The sequence below is a fragment of the Schistocerca cancellata genome, chromosome 10, assembly GCF_023864275.1.
Source record: "Schistocerca cancellata isolate TAMUIC-IGC-003103 chromosome 10, iqSchCanc2.1, whole genome shotgun sequence".
Classification (NCBI taxonomy): Eukaryota; Metazoa; Arthropoda; class Insecta; order Orthoptera; family Acrididae; genus Schistocerca; species Schistocerca cancellata.
In genome coordinates, this window is record NC_064635.1 from 113,384,529 (window position 1) to 113,393,341 (window position 8,813).

Genomic DNA, 8,813 nt, shown 5'->3' on the forward strand with positions numbered 1-8,813 from the left:
GCGAGGGCGTATAGTGGGCATGCGGGAGGCCGGGTGGACGTACCGCCGAATTGCTCAACACGTGGGGCGTGAGGTCTCCACAGTACATCGATGTTGTCGCCAGTGGTCGGCGGTAGGTGCACGTGCCCGTCGACCTGGGACCGGACCGCAGCGACGCACGGATGCACGCCAAGACCGTAGAATCCTACGCAGTGCCGTAGGGGACCGCACCGCCACTTCCCAGCAAATTAGGGACACTGTTGCTCCTGGGGTATCGGCGAGGACCATTCGCAACCGTCTCCATGAAGCTGGGCTACGGTCCCGCACACCGTTAGGCCGTCTTCCGCTCACGCCCCAACATCGTGCAGCCCGCCTCCAGTGGTGTCGCGACAGGCGTGAATGGAGGGACGAATGGAGACGTGTCGTCTTCAGCGATGAGAGTCGCTTCTGCCTTGGTGCCAATGATGGTCGTATGCGTGTTTGGCGCCGTGCAGGTGAGCGCCACAATCAGGACTGCATACGACCGAGGCACACAGGGCCAACACCCGGCATCATGGTGTGGGGAGCGATCTCCTACACTGGCCGTACACCACTGGTGATCGTCGAGGGGACACTGAATAGTGCACGGTACATCCAAACCGTCATCGAACCCATCGTTCTACCATTCCTAGACCGGCAAGGGAACTTGCTGTTCCAACAGGACAATGCACGTCCGCATGTATCCCGTGCCACCCAACGTGCTCTAGAAGGTGTAAGTCAACTACCCTGGCCAGCAAGATCTCCGGATCTGTCCCCCATTGAGCATGTTTGGGACTGGATGAAGCGTCATCTCACGCGGTCTGCACGTCCAGCACGAACGCTGGTCCAACTGAGGCGCCAGGTGGAAATGGCATGGCAAGCCGTTCCACAGGACTACATCCAGCATCTCCACGATCGTCTCCATGGGAGAATAGCAGACTGCATTGCTGCGAAAGGTGGATATACACTGTACTAGTGCCGACATTGTGCATGCTCTGTTGCCTGTGTCTATGTGCCTGTGGTTCTGTCAGTGTGATCATGTGATGTATCTGACCCCAGGAATGTGTCAATAAAGTTTCCCCTTCCTGGGACAATGAATTCACGGTGTTCTTATTTCAATTTCCAGGAGTGTATCTTACCCCTAGTGAGATATGCCTCTACATCCTTACATTTGTCCTCTAGCCATCCCTGCTTGGCCATTTTGCACTTCCTGTCGATCTCATTTTTGAGACGTTTGTATTCCTTTTTGCCTGCTTCATTTACTGCGTTTTTATATTTTCTCCTTTCATCAATTAAATTCAATATTTCCTCTGTTACTCAAGGATTTCTATGAGCCCTCGTGTTTTTACCTACTTGATCCTCTGCTGCCTTCACTACTTCATCCCTCAGAGCTACCCATTCTTCTACTGTATTTCTTTCCCCAATTCCTGTCAGTTGTTCCCGTATGCTCTTCCTGAAACAACGTACAACCTCTGGATTAGTCAGTTTATCCAGGTCCCATCTCCTTAAATTCCCACCTTTTTGCAGTTTCTTCAGTTTTAATCTACAGTTCATAACCAATAGATTGTGGTCAGAGTCCACATCTGCCCCTGGAAATGTCTTACAATTTAAAACTGGTTCCTAAATCTTTGTCTTACCATTATACAATGTATCTGAAACCATCCAACGTCTACAGGCCTCTTTCACGTATACAACCTTCTTCCGTGATTCTTAAACCAAGTTTTAGATATGATTAAGTTACGCTCTGTGCAAAATTGTACCAGGCGGCTTCCTCTTTCATTCCTTATCACCATTCCATATTCACCAACTACTTTTCCTTCTCTTCCTTATCCTATTATCGAATTCCAGTCCCCCATGATTATTAAATTTTCGTCTCTGTTCACTGTCTGAATAATTTATCTCATCATACATTTGCTCAATCTCTTCGTCATCTGCGGAGCTAGCTGGCCTTAAAACTTGTACTACTGTGGTAGAGATGTGTGTATCTTGGCTAAAATAATGCGTTCACTACGCTGTTCGTGGTAGCTCACCCGCGCTCCTATTTTTTATTCATTATTAAACCTACACTGGCATTACCCCTATTTCATTTTGTATTTCTAACCCTGTATTCACGTGACCAGAAGTCTTGTTCCTCCTGCCATCGAACTTCACTAATTCCCTCTACATCTAACTTTAAGCTATCCATTTCCCTTTCTAAATTTACTAACCTACCTGCCCGATTAAGGGATCTGACATTCCAGGCTTCGATCCGTAGAACGCCAGTTTTCTTTCTCGTGATAACGACGTCCTTTTGAGTAGTCCCCACCCGTAGATCCGAATGAGGGACTATTTTACCTCCAGGATATTTTACCAAAGAGGACGCCATCATCATTTAAAGCTGTATGCCCTCGAGAAAAATTACGGCTGTAGTGTCCCCTTGCTTTCAGCCGTTTGCAGTACCAGCACAGCAAGTTCGTTTTGGTTAATGTTACAAGGCCAGAGCAGTCAGACAGCCAGACTGTTTTTTTTGGACAACGTGGTTGTGGGAATGAAGCAGCGATTAGTATGATTAATCAATTATTCAAAAACAGTCTTAATCGCATTTATTATTATTATGCCGCCAACCGGTTCAACCCGACATAGGGGTCATTTTCTGGGCGTTTACACCATTGGTCACTCCTGTCTAGATAACGGCAGGAAACTATGAATATAGTAATATGTGCGATTAAGACTGTTTTTTGAATAATTGATCCAGGCTGTTGCCCCTGCAACTACTGAAAAGGCTGTTGTCCATCTTTAGGAACCTCGCGTTTGTCTGACCTCTCAGCAGAAACTACTCCGTTGTGCTTGCACCTTCTTTACGCCTATTGTATCATTGAGGCATGAGGCACGCAAGCCTCCCCACCAACGGCAAGTTCAATGGTTCATGAGGCCGGGGGAGGGGGGGGGCAGGGGGGGCTGTATTCCGACCTCTGTCTTCCTCTACGGTACTTACCAACTATTGCTCTCACTAGTACCATGGAAATTATTCCCTGGTGTGTCTTCGGTGCTTGCCATTGCTCGGTCTAGTACCACGGAAATTATTCCCTGGTGTCTCTACAGTGCTTGCCAACTATTTCTCGCTGTAGGACCATGGAAATTATTCCCTGGTGTCTTAACAGATGTCCTATCATCCTATCTCTCCTTCTTGTCAGTTTTCCTGGTATATTCTTTCCTCGATGTATTCTTTCCCCAGCAGAAAACTTCATCATTTCTTATCTTATCAGTCCACCTACTTTTAAACACTCTACTGCAGCACAGCATCTCAAATGCTTCGATGCTCTTCCGCTCTGTTTTCCCACAGTCCATGTTTCACTACCATACAATTCTATGCTCCAAACGTACATTCTCAGACATTTTCTCCTCAAATTAAGGCCTACGATTGATAACAGTAGACTTCTGTTGGCCAGTCAGTGCTAGTCGTTTTTATGTCCTCCTTGCTTCGCCGATCTACATTTACATCAACATCGTATTCTGCGAGCCACCTAATGGTGTGTGGCGGAGGGTACTTTCGGTACCACTATCTGATCCCTCCAACCATGTTATACTCGCGAATAGTGGATGGGAACAATGATTGTCGGTAAGCCCCTGTGTTGGCTCCAATATCTCGAATTTTCTGCTCGTGTTCGCGGGGGGGTGGGGATGGGGGAGGGTAGTAATATGTTGTCTGACTCCTCCTAAAAAGTGCTGTCCCGAAATTACAGTAGTAAATCTTTCCGCGATGCACAATGCCTGTCTTGTAACGTCTGGCAGTGGAGTTTGTTCAGCATCTCCGTTACGCTCTCTCGACAGCTAAACGATCCCGTGACGAAACGCGCCACTCTTCGTAAGATCTTCTCTATCTCCTTTATCAGTCCTACCTGATGGGGACCCCAGATAGATGAACAATACTCTTGGGCTAACAAGCACCTTATAAGCCACGTCTTTCGTGGATGAGTTACATTTCATTAAAATTCTTCCTATGAATCTGAGATGGGTGTCTGCTTTTCTACTATCTGTTTTATATGGTCATTCCACTTAAGGTCGCTCTGGATAGTTACGCTAGATGTTTTATGGCAGACGCTGTCTACAGCTGTTTGTCATCAATAATGTAGCTGTACAGCACTAGGTTTCATTTCTTATGTATGCGTAATATGTTATATTTACTTACATTCATCGTCAACTGCCAGAGTCTGCGCCATCCATCAGTTCTCTGCATGTCATTCTGTAAATTCTTACTAACTTCCGGAGTTGTAACTTTGGTATATACAACTGCATCATCTGCGAATAGCCTTAAAGAGCATCCGATGCTTTCTACTAGATCATTTATATATATTGTAAACATGTGGTGTGCATACTGTAAGACCTTCGGTACACACACCATCAGATTATTTGACTTGTCACCCTAACGAAGTAGGCGAGTGTCAGCAATATGTCTCGTGGTCTTATTGTGGCGTGTTTACGTTCTGCCGTTAGATCAGACGATAGAAATGCCACTTGCAGGCTTAGAGTAGCAGATTGACGGTGACCAACTTTAAACAGAACTTAATTAATTTCCACACATATTTATTAAAATAACAAAAAGCATAGACATTACGCAACTTGATTCTGGATGCAATTTACAATTGACAATCTGAAGTTCCTTTGGTCTTGGTACGTTAATCTCTCACATATATCTCTGATACTTGACAAAAGTGTCTAATTCATTTACCTTCATGGCTATGAACAGTATTATGGCAATCTTATTAGGCGCAGACTGAAACTTGACTATAGACTGGTTCAGACTGGTGCAGACAAATGCAGACTAATGAAGACTGATTAATTGGAAGTCTGTACACTCATTACAATACATCCTGCGTTCAGGTATCACTGTGCAAGTGTGATCCGCGAGGAGAAAAGATTCTACGTTAGCAGCAATCTCACTGGCTGCGTTACATATTAATGCGCGGATCGGCGGAAGCAGAATTTGGTCCGCCTCTAAGGCAGCGCCATCTCGTAGTGCAGAGACGGACGAGCGCTGCGCCTGTGCTGTTGTGCATAGCCGGGCGCGCTCTAGTTGGAAAGTTGTGTACGCGCTGAGTACGTGGAACGATGTACACAACAAAACAGCAACGGTCATATCACGCTTCCCTGTGGTACTTTGGGTTTTTCAATTTAGTTCTGTTTAGAGCGACGTGTTGAGTCCTATCTGCAAGAAAGTCTTGAATCCAATCTCAGGTCTGCTCTGATACTCCGCAAGCTCGTATTTTTTTCGTTAAACAGCAGTGCGGAATGGTGTCAAATGCCTCACTGAAATCAAGAAAGACGGCATCAGACTGAGCGCCGTTGTCCACTGCGCTGTGGACCCTGTGGAGGAACAGAGCGAGCTGAGTTTCGCAGGATCTCTGTATGCGGAATCCATGCTGATTTTTATAGAGGAGATGTTCATTTTCCAAGAATGTCATAATTCTTGAACATAAAACATGTTCCATAATTCTACAACAGATCGACGTCAACGATATAGGTCTATAATTGTGTGGATCTGCCGCACGGTCTTCCTTAAAAACGGAAATTATCTGTGCTTTTTTCACCGGCCGCTGTGGCCGAGCCGTTCTAGGTTCTGTAGTCCGGAAGCGCGCTGCTGCTACGGTTGTAGGTTAGAATCCTGGATCGGGAATGGATGTGTGTGATGTCCTTAGGTTAGTTAGGTTTAAGTAGTTCTAAGTCTGGGGGACTGATGACCGCAGATGTTGAGTCCCATAGTGCTTAGAGCCATTTGTGCTTTTTTCCAGTAGTTGCTCAAGCAATCTACGATAAATTACTGCGGTCATGTGCTATTTTGTTGCCTAGGTAAGAATTCCTTAACTTCGTCTATTTCTCGATCACTTCTGATGATAAGTTTCCGCTGTTCTCAGCTCTGCTATTCTCATTACTTTCGTCTTTCTTCGATGTACTCTCAATCTCTATCCTGCACCCATTTGACTGTTCATTCCATTCGAAAGATTTTGTAATTCTTCTTCACTTTCACTGGGGATAGCAACGTCATCAACAAATCTTATCATTGAAAGGAGATTTCTTTTGATTTCACAGAGAACTGGAGCTCTAATCATCTACATTCCTGCCGGCATAGCGAGTGCGCGTGCGAAGTCACACTAACATCCGGCCACGTTTTCTGGGAATTCACTTTTTTGTCAGGTATTGTCTATATTCCATAATCTGCTACAGCTCCTAGCCTCAGCCTGATAACGGGTATACGACAGCAACGTAGCCCTAACATTCACATGTGTGTATACGGAATCTGCAATCATTCTATCTAAACAGGTATTTACAGTTTCTGGCGGCTAAATTTCTAATTGCTTTTGTAGATTCTTCGGATTTTCAAGTATATTTTTTCGAATGTTGAAATAATACAGTATTGAGAGTCTCTCAAAGTGTAAGTAGCCTGTTTATATGTTTGTTCGTTAGCAGCGATATACACTGCATTAATATCTCTGACAGCGCTGTGCGCCCTCGCTAAGAGATTCTGTGGCTGGAAGGACTGGCAGTTGGCAGTTAATAGTTGGACGTTAGCAGTGAGCGAGCGGAAGGTTTGGGCCTGTGTCCTTCATGGAGATTTAGTATTGTTTGGACATGGGTTGTAAAATGATGGTGGATGTATGTGCTAATGTTTGCGAAGTGGAATTATTGAAGATTATATAATTTTTGGACCTGGTTGTCACGTGAATAAGATCAAATCTGCTTAATACATTGTTTGCTCTACAACAAAATCTTTCCTTTGCTAAACACTTGCCTATTAGCAATTAGCGCCTACAGTAGTTAGAATCTCTTTATTTAGCTGGCTGTAGTTGCTGCTTGCTATATTTGCTGTAGTTCATGTCATCAAGATTTTCTGCGAGTTAAGTGACTAATGAAATGTATGGGTTATTGTTAGGATTTATTCTAATTCAGGACCATTCTTTTGTGTTAATTATTTGCAGTCACACTGCGTTGCGTTTGTATATTGTGGGTAATAAATGAGTAGGATAAGTTTGAGTTGTATTTGTTAGGGATATTTTTGTAAGTCAGTATTAAAATTATAGTAATAAGTAAAGAGGCAGTACGTTCTGTTTAACTTAGCAGTGTAAGAAGATTCAGTTGCTTTCAGAAGATTAAATAAAAACGTAGAAGTTTAAAGTGTAGATACTGCCATTATGAAAATTTCCAAAGATTAGGACAGGATAAAAAAAATGGTTCAAATGGCTCTGAGCACTATGGGACTTAACATCTATGGTCATCAGTCCCCTAGAACTTAGAACTACTTAAACCTAACTAACTTAAGGACAGCACACAACACCCAGTCATCACTAGGCAGAGAAAATCCCTAAACCCGCCGGGAATCGAACCCGGGAACCCGGGCGTGGGAAGCGAGAACGATACCGCACGACCACGAGCTGCAGACTAGGACAGGATATCTCGCATCTGTAACCAGATACCGATATGCTGAAAGGTGGCTACACTGAGCCACAACGCCAGAGATCGCGCCAGAGAGTATTGTTCCGCTGCCTCCACGAGCAGTGATTATTGAGACGTAGCGGCAAGCAGTTCTTACCGAGAAGTTGTGGTGGACACTGCTTGTTGTGAAGTCAGAGTGAGATGTGGTAGTGGAGAGTGTTGTTCCATGTTTTATGCAGTGTTTTGATGGGAGAGATAGCAGATGTTGTTCTAATGGAGATATTGTAATGATCAGAGTCCATTTCGTCAATATATATGGAGGTATTTTCTTTTATTCCTTTATTCTTTCAGTGACCTGAATAATGTGTCATTACAGGTTCAGTCAACAAAGCATCTGGCGTGCGTTCTTGTATTAGAGTGTAATTCTGGTTTTCTTGCGCAATTATAGTATTTCTAATTTTCTTTTATCACGTCAGTATAATTGGTATTTAAAGATTCTTGTCTTGTTGAAGAAGAACCGTGCCAGATGTGCATTGAGTCATACTACCACATACAGAACAGCTACACTTGTGTTTGTTGTTTCGTAGGTTTTATAGTTGCTGGGGACTTAATTAATTAATTGTGCTAGCAGAAATTTTCTTACATTCTTGTTGTCATTCTAAGCAGTCAGATTGCGTACTAAAACTAGTCAGGGCCAGCCGTTTACGAGACTTGCGTAATCGGACAGACAGCTACAAAAAAAAAAAATATTTGCATTCCTTATATATATAAATAAAAAGCACCCATGCACGTGGCGACCCTGCCAGGATCGTCCCTTGGAATCTTCTGATTGTAAAAATAGTAGACAGTAGTATTGTTGTAGTAATTTGTAGTTTAGTAATTGTAGCCTAGATTGCATGTGTAGATTTGGTAATTGTCATTCTTCTAATGGTATTTCATAATTTAATTTTGTTGTCTTGTATATGCGTTTGACAATCTAGTGCAATTATTTCAATTGTTCGTTAATCGTGTTTGAGGGAAACATTTCATGTAAATGGTATTGTTGGAGATAAAGAGTCATTGTGTGTAATTTTCATATAGTGATGAGTTTTGTATATTTTGTAAATGATTACGCGATCAATGAAAAAGGCAAAAATGATGAATGGTGAGAATAACGAAATTGTTGACATGGCGAACTCGCCAACACAGGACAACAGTATGATGGATAATGAAGTGGAAAACAATGTAATAAGTCGGGAAAATAGTCCGGAACCATTTCAAAATTTTTCGCAATCAGAAAATTCACAGAATCCGAGATTAACGACAGAAGATTCTGGAACAGTATCGAACACAGATAGCTTTACAGCTATGACGAGGGAAACTGGTTGTGCGGGAAATGTTAGGGGCGAAAAGAATTTTGAACAAGTTAA